Here is a 12307-nt window from a genome sequence, read left to right on the forward strand (position 1 = left end):
AAAAGAAGGTTTTTTTTCCATGTGGTTTTAAACCATGGGTAGCAGTCGTTTTTTTGTAAACATTCCTTGATGTTAATATCGGTTGCGAAATCTTACCGCAGCCACAAATAGCTTGCCAGACTATTGCATACTTACCAAATTAAATCAATGTATCGGACTTACCACACCTTGTGAAATAGTGTGGTTCTGGTAAGAATTAGTAAACACATTTCATGTAGGTTGCTTCTACTACTTGTTCAAACGTTCTTCAGCATGAAGAACATTTTACTTTGAAGTGCCCATTTTATGACCACGTCCCGCACTGAAACTTTCTCGTTGTTCCGTTTGAACGCCTGAAATATACGTTTATCCATACGGCCAGCAGAACCTTTCTTCCGATCCGATCGGAATTGATATTTTATTATTCGTTACTAGAAATGTTCGCGAAGTAAGCCTAAATAATAATAAAATCCGTTCCTAACCAAAAGCTCAATTTTCCCCTTGCTATACATTCAACCTGCGCCACTTGAAGCACTGTTTTCATGCTGTTCCATGGTCGTGGTTAACTAATACTTTGAATTGACCTATACATGAACTTGTTAGCTTTAGCTGGGTTTCGCGAGTGCCATACCAACATGCACAGGGCAAGTTCGTGCCCTACACGGCTATCCTTAGTGAAAACTCCAAAGGCCGTGAACCGCTTTACCGCATGGCTGATATTAACACTAGAAAAATATTGATTTTCTCAATTTTTTCATTGTCTAGTACAGAGCCATGTACTAATAATGGTTCTGTGTGCGAGTTTACCCTAAAAAATTGATGGACTTCACAGAGCGCCAGATTTATAGTAAACGCGATTCAAAAACACTTTCCAGCAATTTTAAAAATTTAATCTTTCAGACCAAAAGTTATGGTCGATACCCTAAGTATAAGCGTCTAACACATGCCCAACGGCGACAGAAGGAACAGCTACAGTAGTAGCTATAGAGTCGTGTGACCTCGTGCTTTTCAACTGTGTGTAGCTATAAATGATCGCCATCGTGTTCCGAGAAAGCTGAATATTTGATGAGTAGTCCAATTATCCACATAATAAATGACATCTAATGTGCTTCGTGGAAACAATGGAACGGCCCTTTCGAAACGTTTGGCATTTAGAAATTGATGCCAATTAACATATTGCAAACCCAACCGAGCCGCATCATCAAATGTACTTCGTCATACCCCGAATACCATTAGTGATAGCAACGTAGCATGTAAATTTGCTTAATTAAGCGCATTATCGGGAAAATTCCAACCATCCAACAAAGTGGATATCGATTAAAAGTGTCGTAATGAGCGTTCAGTTCAATCTGAATATTCATTAAAAATCTCTACCAGAAATCAATTTAACCTGGAACGATTTTGAATGCTTACATATTTCAATCAGCCGTCGAATCAAATTCAATGCTGTGGCCTATGGCATGATCGTAATTAGTCGGAACTGTTGCACCGGGCGTTATTTCATTTAGAACAATTACTTCATGTTTGCGAATTGGTGAATCAGTTCAGAACTCGATTGGCATACGGAACGATGCAAATGTCAATTCTTACCCCGTGTCATTCATTCTCCTGAGGGAAAAGTTATTCAGTTACTCAAATTCTATTAATATTAATGTGCATCGATTTACACTTCAAACAGCGCTCGATTCTTTCGTTTTCCACCAACAAACAGGGCTAGGAAAATGCTTCATCCGTTGCTCTGGCCGTCTCGCGATCCGTCTAATCAAATCGAAGAGAGCTGCAAATAGCACAGTTTTATCGATTTAAAATTTCTCGGAGAAGCTCGGAGCTGGAATCTACGATGCGACACGATATCAGACTCAAGCGCAAAATTGCAACGGTTCATAATACAAAATGCAAAAGCTGTTCCAACTTATTCCCGCTTGGTTTTTCTCGATTCGGAACTGTGACGAGAAATGGGAAGAGTGCTGTTCGCTGCTGATACTCTTGCCGATATTGGATAATTTAACTTTTTGCCTTTTTCGTTTTTCTTATAGCGCACGGATACGGAATTTCATCCGACCAAGCCCGAAGTGGTTCTAGTTCTTTTATCGAACGCTAGTGCGATGACGGAAAATGCACTAGATTGTTCGCTGGCGGTTCAGTGTGGCTACAGGGAGACTGTGGATCCCTTTAGAATTAGTCATGTTCAAATATATGTTGTATCGGAGAATATAGAAATGACATGAAAAGTTATTAGGAATATGTTTAAAATTTCTTAAATTTAGAGGCCAATCGAACAATCCAAAGAAAATTATTACGCGAATGTATTCATCCGTGCGTTCCTACATGGATCTAGCTATCCTGGCTTATGAGGGCTTGTACAAGCTTTCAGAGCGAAGTTGGTGTCGAAAGAAAATAACGTGCGAAATACAATTGCGTGCGGTCGCATTGAAAATTCGGATCTATCAGTAAGAAAACTTCCGTAAACGCTTCGAACTGTCCATAACTTTCCTAAATATTTCGATACACGTTTGACAACAGCATGGAAGGGGGAGAGCGGATCTCTAGGTATCAACGGAATGATGCTAAAGTTAAGCAAATATTGCAGAAGAGAACAGCTCTTTAAGTGCGTACTTTGGCTAGATAAATATAAATCAACTTTCGTGCATACTTTCAAGTACCGGCAAGAATAAACTGAATGTGATTGCTAAAACCAGGGCTCACCAGTTGTATCGCGAATACTAGACAAAGTTTTCCGGCGTGATAATGGACGATAAAACTGATGTGCTAAAACATTTTAATCATCTTCCCGGAATGTATTTTTTGAGAAGGCGTAGAGGAGCGTTTCAGGACGAAAAAAAAGATCAAGTATCCCAAAAAATATTTGATTTGGCACACAATGTGCAGCTGTGGCCGAGCAAGTCATGTATGATCATGTATGATCTTAAAAATAATATTCCAAAAGATGAAAAGCGGGAAAATTTTCTAGACGTCTTAATTTCGAGTATGAGATACGATCTTACAGCACCGAAAACTTAAATCGCGTTTATCTCAGACCCACGTTTTTTGAGCTGGCTGGGAACATAATTTGAATCTTGACCAATCGATTCAAAAATTTTACCGAATATTCTCGATAGTTATCTCCACAGAGGTACGTAAGGGTTTTTGAAAATATTGAATAATATTTTTTATGTACAATTTTGTGATGAGAAAATGCGGTTTTATTTTAAAAGGGCAGCCATTTTACAGAAAATCAATCAATTACAAAACCCCTACGTACCTCTATACACACTGTAATATGAAAAAAAAATGTTTTGTTTTTTGTTCTAGATCGAAAATTGCGGGAGCTGAATTTCCGGCCGTCAAAATGCAGCACTTTCGCGGAAATGCCGCCAAGCCGCCATTTTGTTTTTCAATTTTTAAAACTGATCATTTTTTTGTTTTTAAATATACATACTAAAAAGTGCTTTATACAAAATTCGGATTACTCCATTTTTTGGATTTAAAAATAATTCCCCAAAAAAGTTCTTCTCTTTTTTTCTACTGTTTTGTAACACCTTAAGTCTTTCGGGCGTGTGTTCAATGTGAATAACAACTGCAAAGAATAGATTTTCGTGCGAGCAACGAAGCAGTGTCGTCTTCGTTCGCACCCGAATATACGGACAAGTCCGAATATCAAAGCGATTATCGAAGTGAACCGAACGATGATCATTGGCGTTAGTTGCATTTTTGATATCCGAGCAACATTAATTGTTACCATTCCACTATGGTCCGAAACAGGAAATTAGCGGGACAAAAATATTTTCACGATTGAATATTAGTTATTTGTAGTTGGTGTCTTCAAAAAAGTTGTTTATAATCAAATGGCGTTCCTTTTGATGAAAAAAGTTACTAGGATGGTCCTCATTTAAATTGAAATCTGAAATCTAACTTTCTTAATTCAACTCAAAAATGATTTTGTTGTACAATAAAGCTTTAAAAAAATTTTATTTTGAGCAACTTTGTTGAAAAAAGCACCTCTCTAGCTCTACATTTGATCGAGTTACTTTAATTTTCCCGAGTAAAAGTAGGGTGGCTCCCAAAAAATAACTTTTTGTGTTCTAACATTTTTGTGAAACGTTCTATCGAAAAGTTGTCTTTAGAAGAGATGTTGAACTAATTATTGCACACAATTTGACTCAACCAAGCTATTTCATATGAGCCACCAGTAAAAAGTTATGATTGTTTTTTCATCAAGGGTAAGGGTGTTATATTTTTCACCTATTTAAATTAGTCTTAAAATATCCAAACAAACTCAAAAACATTGCATAACTCTTAAACGGCTTAACGTATCAACATACTTTCTTCAACAAAATAATAGTATCAAATTAGTTCTACAAATGTTCCATACATTGTCCTTTCGAGAATTGAGAGAACACAAAAGTTACAGCCGAAAATAGATTTTTTGTTAGTCAAAGCACTTCCTGAAACCCAATAAAATCATTAGTTTGTTAAAATGAGTAGAATGTATTTATTGGAACCAAAACTCATTGTGCGTCGTTTTCCGGCTTTTACAGGCTATTCGGTACACAAGTGGATGAGAAAGAAGGGCCAGTGTCGTAGGCGTCTTGGCACGATGTGTATAAAAATATTTGCATTTTACTAACTTGCACCAGCTTGTTGGAATGGTTGTCGAGATCATGAAAATTTCTGTTCATAAATTTATCATGGCCAACTAGTTCGGAATAACCATATTACACAGTCCCAAGTAGCAAATGTAGCTTATTGAACTTTCAAGATGTTTTACAATTGATTTAGAAATGTCATGTAAAACAGGAGTAACTATAACAATTGTGGAACTTATCAAAAACTTTCCAAACGACTGTCATAATTGTACCGGGCACAATATACGTCGAAATTGCTATAAATATCTTGTGGAAGAAAAATTAGTGAAATGATTGATGCTCTCCGCAAGGCAAAAAATGTTAAGCCGAATTGATAACCTTGCTGTAAAAAATATATTTCTGCAGAGTCCGAATTGTTTTTGCTGTCTCATGAATTTTTAGATCAGTGTGCGCAGTTATCTTCAGTTTTAGAAAAACATTGATATAAAATTCAAAACTTGCAAAAAAGTTGTGCATGATGTTTGGCACAAATCTCCAAATATCAAGAGGAACGTGCCATTTGAGCCAATTTGTTCTGATTCCTGATATATACACAATGAAAACAAAAATCAATCAGATAATTTGTATTCGGTTTTCATCTCGCGAAAAAAAAATAGGCAGACCTGACATCACTTTTCAAAGATATTGAACGAAAAGTTAATTTCATCATAGTTACTCCCATAGTTATATATTACCGCTTGTGCAACTTGTTTCTGCAACTCCAGCACACGGACTTACCAAAAAATAATACCTACAGTGCGTATCACAAAAGTCGGGTCCGCTAAGATGAATGACTACACCGTATTGTTGTTTAATTCAACTGGAAGATTAAAACTGATAAAAAACAAAACGTAGAGAATTTCGTTCCGAAATATTAACATGTTAATATAACATCAACATTAACATGTTATTTAGATAATATATGTCATTACGTTGGGTGAACCATTTTCTGTTCAACTCACTGTTACAATCGATGCCATATTGGAAAATATTCAAGAAAAAATCATTTCGAGATTTTTCAGGTTAGATTACACATTAGTTTGATCAAAATCGTATGAGAATTTTAAAGAATGTTTGAATACACGTATTTTGAACACCATTCCGATGATTCTTATTAAAAATAATAGACTTTTATTTTCACAGAAATTTTTGTACAATCACCAAAACACGTTAATTTAAAGGCGCTTGAAAATTTCGGGCGTACGAATACATGTTTCATCACAAAAATGCAGTTCGTTGTCGATTTTTCATTTACAAAAACACAAAAGATTAATTCTACAATATGTGCATTATCATTTTTCATGTGCAGTTTTTTTTACAAGATCCATGTTTGTGTTGAGAGTAGTTGTATTGAAAATCAAATGTGAAACTTATTTATTCGAAATTATGTTTGTTATGTTTTCGTAAACGTAATTCCATTTCTTGTTTACATTACGTAGTAGATTGCACGAGTTTCACAATTGTTTTTTCGCTGATTTTATTACTGCCTTTTTGATGGGATCGACGCATGAGTTTTTGTGTCAGTTGCACAATCGTTGTGAATAAATGTTCGTAATAACGGATGAACTTGAAAGTATGTTGCACAACACAGAAAAATTGCGCTTTTTCCATAACACAACAGTTACTAGAAAAGTGATATAAAACAACTTGATAAATTGCACAATCAGTAGAAATATACAGGACAGCAACTTAACATGCTACTTGGGGTATCTCTAATCCTCAGTTGCTCAAACTCAATTGAAGTAGTTATTTTGGTAATAAATGAATTAAAATTGTTCTGCAAACTATTTTCGGCTGTAGTTTTTGTGTGTCTCATTTCTCGAACGGACAATGTATGGAATATTTGTAGAACTAATTTGATACTATTATTTTGCTGAAGAAAGTATGTTGATACGTTAAGGCGTTTAAGAGTTATGCAATGTTTTTGAGATTTTTTGGGTATTTTTAAGACTAATTGAAATAAGTTAGAAAAATAACACCGTTCCAATTTTCACCTAAATTTTTACTTATATTATGACCTTTCAGGAACCGCATAGGATGCATTTCTATCCATCTGGCTATATTTGAAGCTTGACTAGTTTTTGATGAAAAAACAGTCATAACTTTTTACTGGTAGCTCATATGAAAAAGCTTGGTTGAGCCAAATTATGCGCAATGATTAGTTCAACAACTCTTCTAAAGACAACTTTTCGATAGAACGTTTCACAAAAATGTTAGAACACAAAAAGTTATTTTTTGGGAGCCACCCTACTTTTACTCGGGAAAATTAATGTAACTCGATCGAATGAAGAGCTAGAGAGGTGCTGTTTTCAACAAAGTTGCTCAAAATAAAATTTTCTACAACTTTATAGTACAACGAAATCGTTTTTGAGTTCAATTAAGAAAGTTAGATTTCAGATTTCAATTTAAATAAGGACCACCCTAGTAACTTTTTTCATCAAAAGGAGCGCCATTTGATTACAAACAACTTTTCTGAAGACACCAACTACAAAAAACTAATATTTATTAGTGAAAATATTTTTGTCACGCTAATTTCCCGTTTCGGACCACTGTGCATTCCTATGCAACCATGACGTTCGCTATTCTGGCCTATTGTCACTAAGCCAAAGATGTTTTGGAACGTTATGTTATAAAACGAATAAAGTCTATGTTGTACCAAAAGAGGCAAATATACCTAACTGTCAAAGATTAGCATCAGTGTTAGAGACCGCCCGTGTGTTGCTACTCCGTTATTGATCAGAACCAATTATGTTTTTCTGAAACAACTTGCTAGGAAATACCACACAGTTTCACATTGTGTAAACTGCATTGATCGCTGCATGCTGATCAATATCGACGCTGGCCGCGTCGGAATGCAAATCTACATGGGAAGGAAGGGTTGATAGTTCAATGCATGTTGCTACTAGAATTCTCTACATTTCCACAAGCATTACTGGAAGGGCAACCCCTTCGTTAGTAAAATTTTTAATGGTATTATCATGTGTTTATTGCTCTAGTTAACCGGCTACCGAGAATACGTTGCAATTTAATCGCGATTCGTATTATTATGTGCTTCCTACTAAATCTTGCTTCATTTAGAATTGAAATAAAATTTTACTCATATTGTGGCGCTCCTGGTGGACGGATTTGGAAGTTCTTGGCGCCCACGTGTCGGAAATTTTGTCAGCTTCACGTATGATTTTTGACATTCCGCAAATCGACTGTACTTTGTAAACAATCAACATGGAAGTTATCAAACTGCGTGGTAAGATTTTGAAGATGATTAAGAGGAATCCTAATCTGTCGGACCGTTATTTGGCCATAAAATTCGGTGCTGCCGATGCAAGAAAATTTATGATTTGGCAAGGCATTTGCAGCTGTGGCAAAAAAACGAAAGTTTTCGTTCCAAATAAGACAATGACATCGGAACTATATCAAAAAGAGTGTCTCCAAAAATGAATTTTGCCATTCATTCGATCCCACGACCATCTCGTAATGTTTTGGCCAGATTTGGAAAGCTGTCATTACAGCAAAGTTGTTCAAGAATGGTATGCAGAGAAAGGGGTCCAGTTTGTTCCAAAAAACCTTAACCCATCAAACTGAAACCCCCCCCCCCCCTTTTCCTTATTGAGAAGTATTGGACAATCATGAAGAGGAGACTCAAGGCAAAGGGAAAGGTTGTCAAAGACATCAATCAATCAATCAAGAATTCCGGAACCGGAAGATAGATCACAGACTGACAGATATGACAGTATGAGTGAATTCTTCGTGATGCACTAGTTCCACCTATATTGTACTGCGCGAACTATTTACTATCGGTACACCCCTTGTGTTATGTTAAAGTGTTTTTACTAGTTGGTTCCCTCTCGTTTGTCAACACCGATCAGCTGCTTACAGGGATGCCTGATTTCATCATAGTATTTGAAAATGAATCGTCACAATAAATTATTGGTTTACGTTGATAATATATTTAATATATTTAACATTTTCCCACGATGTTTGAAGGTAAGCATTTATTTTTCTCAACGTTGTTCATCTAGACTATTTTTGATTGTGTTGGTAATTTTCACCCGAAATTATGTGGCGACAGACCAGAAGTAAGTAGATATTGTCTCAAAACTGGTTCGATTTTGTATTGCGTTGAAGGATGAGAAGTAGGCACAATTCTGTATATAGTTTTGGCAATATGTATTAAATCTGTATCCTGCATGAAATTCGCATGGACGTATATTAATGGAAACTCTGTTGGTATATGAAGAAAATAAACACAGTCTAGATGACAGACAGGATGTTTTTGATAGGGTAACATGGCGACATCATGCCATATGCGAGTACTGTCCCAACTAAAGAAATATTCGAAATGACCGTTAAAATGATTGAAGAATCTAATTTGAGTGTCCTGTCTGTTAGTCTGTGGTTTATATCCAAATGAACTTTATTTGAGACCATAAGACCTTTAATTGGAATCTAGGTTCGTGAAACTCGGTTCTACCATCTTCGAGAAAATTAAGTGATATTAATTTAACATTTTTGGTGCATATCATCCTGTAATTCCGAAACCGGAAGTCGGATCCAAATGAAATTCAGGAACTCTGTATCTGACCTTTTCACTTTCATTTTAATCTAAGTTTTCGAAAATCAGTTTAGCCATCTCTGAGAAAAGTGAGTGACATTATTTTTACATTTTGAATGCATCATTTTCACATTTTTGGTGCATATCACCCTGTAATTCCGGAAGCGGAACTCGGATCTAAATGAAACGACGTTTTCCGATCGTTCATATTTTATGTTATTATGCATCGGTATTGATTTTTTTTACCTATTTCCGAATCATCAGAAATGCTGTATTCGATCGCTTTGCCTATACGATCAACAAAAAAATAAAAGATGGATGAAAAGTGTTATATATGGTGAAAACGTTTTATGAACATTTCATTCGCATACGTATTTTCCCAAACAAAGGTAGGTTCAGTTCAATGCTGCGCAAAAACTAGGCGAACTTTTGCACTGTTTTTTCATCGCATCTGCACTCTAAATTTCGAACGGAACGAACAACAGCACACTGCAAGCTACAATCCGGTTGAGTAGAATCATTCCGGGCCAACGCAACATTATAATCCCAACATTCTCTACGGCGCATTAGCCATGAAAGTAAGGGAAGTTTATTATGCAAATACAAACATCGTCATCATCTCGTGTTGAAATATGTATACATTTTTTTTACATTCACCGAAGCATTATCCAAGTTCGTCAAAATGCCACAAAAAAAAATATCGCAACACGTGTACCTCTAGAGCAGAGTTCAGCACATTGTTGACTCGACGAAAGAGTAGAACCAAACTACGGAAACACGATACTCCGATGCTGTTGAATGGGACGATAATAACACTCCATCCAGGAGCAGTATTCAAGGATATAATAATGTCCCGCGAGCAGCAATGTGAGTCAGCTTCTGTAATCAAACATTAACCGTATGACAAAACTGACAAAATCGTAAGCTAATGAAAATTCCCCAAAGAAAGACTTGTATGTTTTCTAAAGCCACTGTTAGAAACCATTATTGCGAGCCAGTTATCTCAACGACAGCATGAGTCAAACTTCAAAGTGCCGCCGGCATTAGGAAGCTAGCTGTACTCTACTCTACTATTCCGTACGATTCGAGTGTCATGCACGGTACGATGCACTACCGGTACACTGGCAGGAAGTGAACAACCGAAATTTTCACAACAAGGCGAGTTTTCCTTGACAGCCGTGTCGTTTGGTTCGTAGCCCCGCCTGAAGCGAAGCGTAATGAAAAAGCCATGAAACTTTTCCGATGCGAAACGGTGCGAAGCTGAAATCTGCTCCTTGCAATTTGTGTATGGATAGTGTCGTGCCCACGGTTGACGTTATCGCGGCGCGAGAGTATTCGCATACCACCGTCAGCTTTTGACTGACTGCAGAGCTGCGACGATGGGAATTTCCAATGACCTGTAATCGACTCGTGAAGATCGTGGCACACACCGAGAATATGTCGACCGACGTGTGAATGATGCTTCAATTTTGTTGGCGGATGGCGTGATGACGTGTTGTTAGTTTGGGTTCGATCGCTGTTTAGGATGGTGTTAATAAGTTAACGAACGGTGACAAAGCTGGGTGTTGAGTTGGTGAAGTTAGTGCTGTGCGGTGATGATTTACGAAGTATCTTTCCATAACCCACGACATGTTTTCTGCTGATTGATGTTTAAGTCTAAGTTTGTTAAAATCGACTTAGTTGTTTCTGAGAAAATGAAGAGAGTTCCGTTTTTGAGTTTTTGACTAATATTTCTGGCACTTACGGAACCGGGAGTTGGAAACCGGCATAACTGAAATTGGTTCGTTTGGTCAGCAACTAGCATAACCTATCAATTGAAACAGTTTTCAACCTAGTTCAGAAGGATTTTTACTTGTTTTGCATTATCGCTCTATATAACAGGTTATAATTTCATACAGATTACCCCGTATTTCCGAAACCGGAAGTCGGATCTGGATAAAATTCTACATAAACTTTAAAAACATAATACTTTTCATTTGAATCTGAGTTTGCGAAAATCTGATTTGCCGTTTCTGAGAAATTGAAGTACACAAACACTTTTCCGGTACTTCCGAAACCAAGAACGATGATCCGGTATACTCAAAGTCAACGTATTTAGTCATAAATTAACCATACCTGCCTAATTGAAAAACTATACGGCTATTTGAATGTATTTGGCTTGATTTTTCTGTGTCATGTATGAAAACACGTTCCTGAAAATAGTATTTTTATACTCATTCGCCTGTAGTTCCGGAACCGGATGTCGTATCCGGATGAAATTTACTATATGTGTTATATGGGTTTGTAAGACTTTTCATTTGAATCTAAGCTTGTTAAAATTGTATGAGCGGTCTTTGATAAATTCGAGTGCACTTTATTAGTTCATGTTGCACATGTTATCCTAGAACTCCCGAGCCGGAAGTTGGACCCAGATGAAATTTGACAGCAAGCTCAGGAACTAAGAGGCATTTAATATGAATCTGAGTTGATGAAAATTGGATAAGCGGTATCTAAGAAAGTCGAGTACACTTTTTTCATTTTTTTTTTGCGCACGTTCGATTCGAGTAAAATTCAATAGCAACCTATAGGAAAAGAGACCTTTTATTTTTAATCTAAGTTTGAGAAAATCGTTCCAGCCATCTTCGAGGAAATCGGGGGACATTTTTGTTACATTCGCACATACATACACACACATAGACACACGCAGACATTTGCTCAGCTCGTCGAGCTGAATCGAATGGTATATGGCATTCGGCCCTCTGGACCTCGGATGAAAATTCGATTTCCACAGTGATTACATAGCCCTTCTATACGAGAAAGGAGAAAATAGGCTTATCAAAGTTTGTTAAATTCTATTGTCTCAGAAATACAGCGGTTTTTAATTAAAATCGTTGAAAATGTCCACACTGTACTTTTTCCACGTAGTCCCAATAATTACCAATAATTATATGATATATTGTTTCTGGACAATTTTTGCTTAGGTCTTTCTTAAAAATAAGAATAGAATCGAATTAATCAAAATGGTCAGTTATGGTCATGAATAATGTTTAAAAAAAAATTGAGCCTAATCAAAATGCACAAAAATTGAAATTAAGAAAATCGTCATTTTCGATAGAACCGCTCATCTAGAGCTCGTCAGTTGTTGAGCAAGCGAAACGGTTTTGGTTATACC

The 12307-nt window shown here is 36.5% G+C and overlaps 1 protein-coding gene across 4 annotated transcripts in view; it reads right to left on the reverse strand.

Annotated features, from left to right (window-relative positions):
* The window catches only part of LOC131435937 (uncharacterized), a 316170-nt gene that overhangs the window by 226986 nt on the left and 76877 nt on the right, over positions 1 to 12307 (reverse strand). Inside the window, exon 1 of one of the 4 annotated variants that reach the window (XM_058604245.1) lies at positions 136 to 695. The exons of 2 other annotated variants lie outside the window; for them this stretch is intronic. The gene's annotated coding sequence lies outside the window, so the exon portion shown is untranslated. Of the gene's footprint in view, positions 1 to 135; positions 696 to 12307 lie in introns of those variants that run through there. One more of the 4 variants, XM_058604243.1, reaches the window with a different exon arrangement.

Source organism: Malaya genurostris, chromosome 3 (assembly GCF_030247185.1).
Source record: "Malaya genurostris strain Urasoe2022 chromosome 3, Malgen_1.1, whole genome shotgun sequence".
Taxonomy (NCBI): Eukaryota; Metazoa; Arthropoda; class Insecta; order Diptera; family Culicidae; genus Malaya; species Malaya genurostris.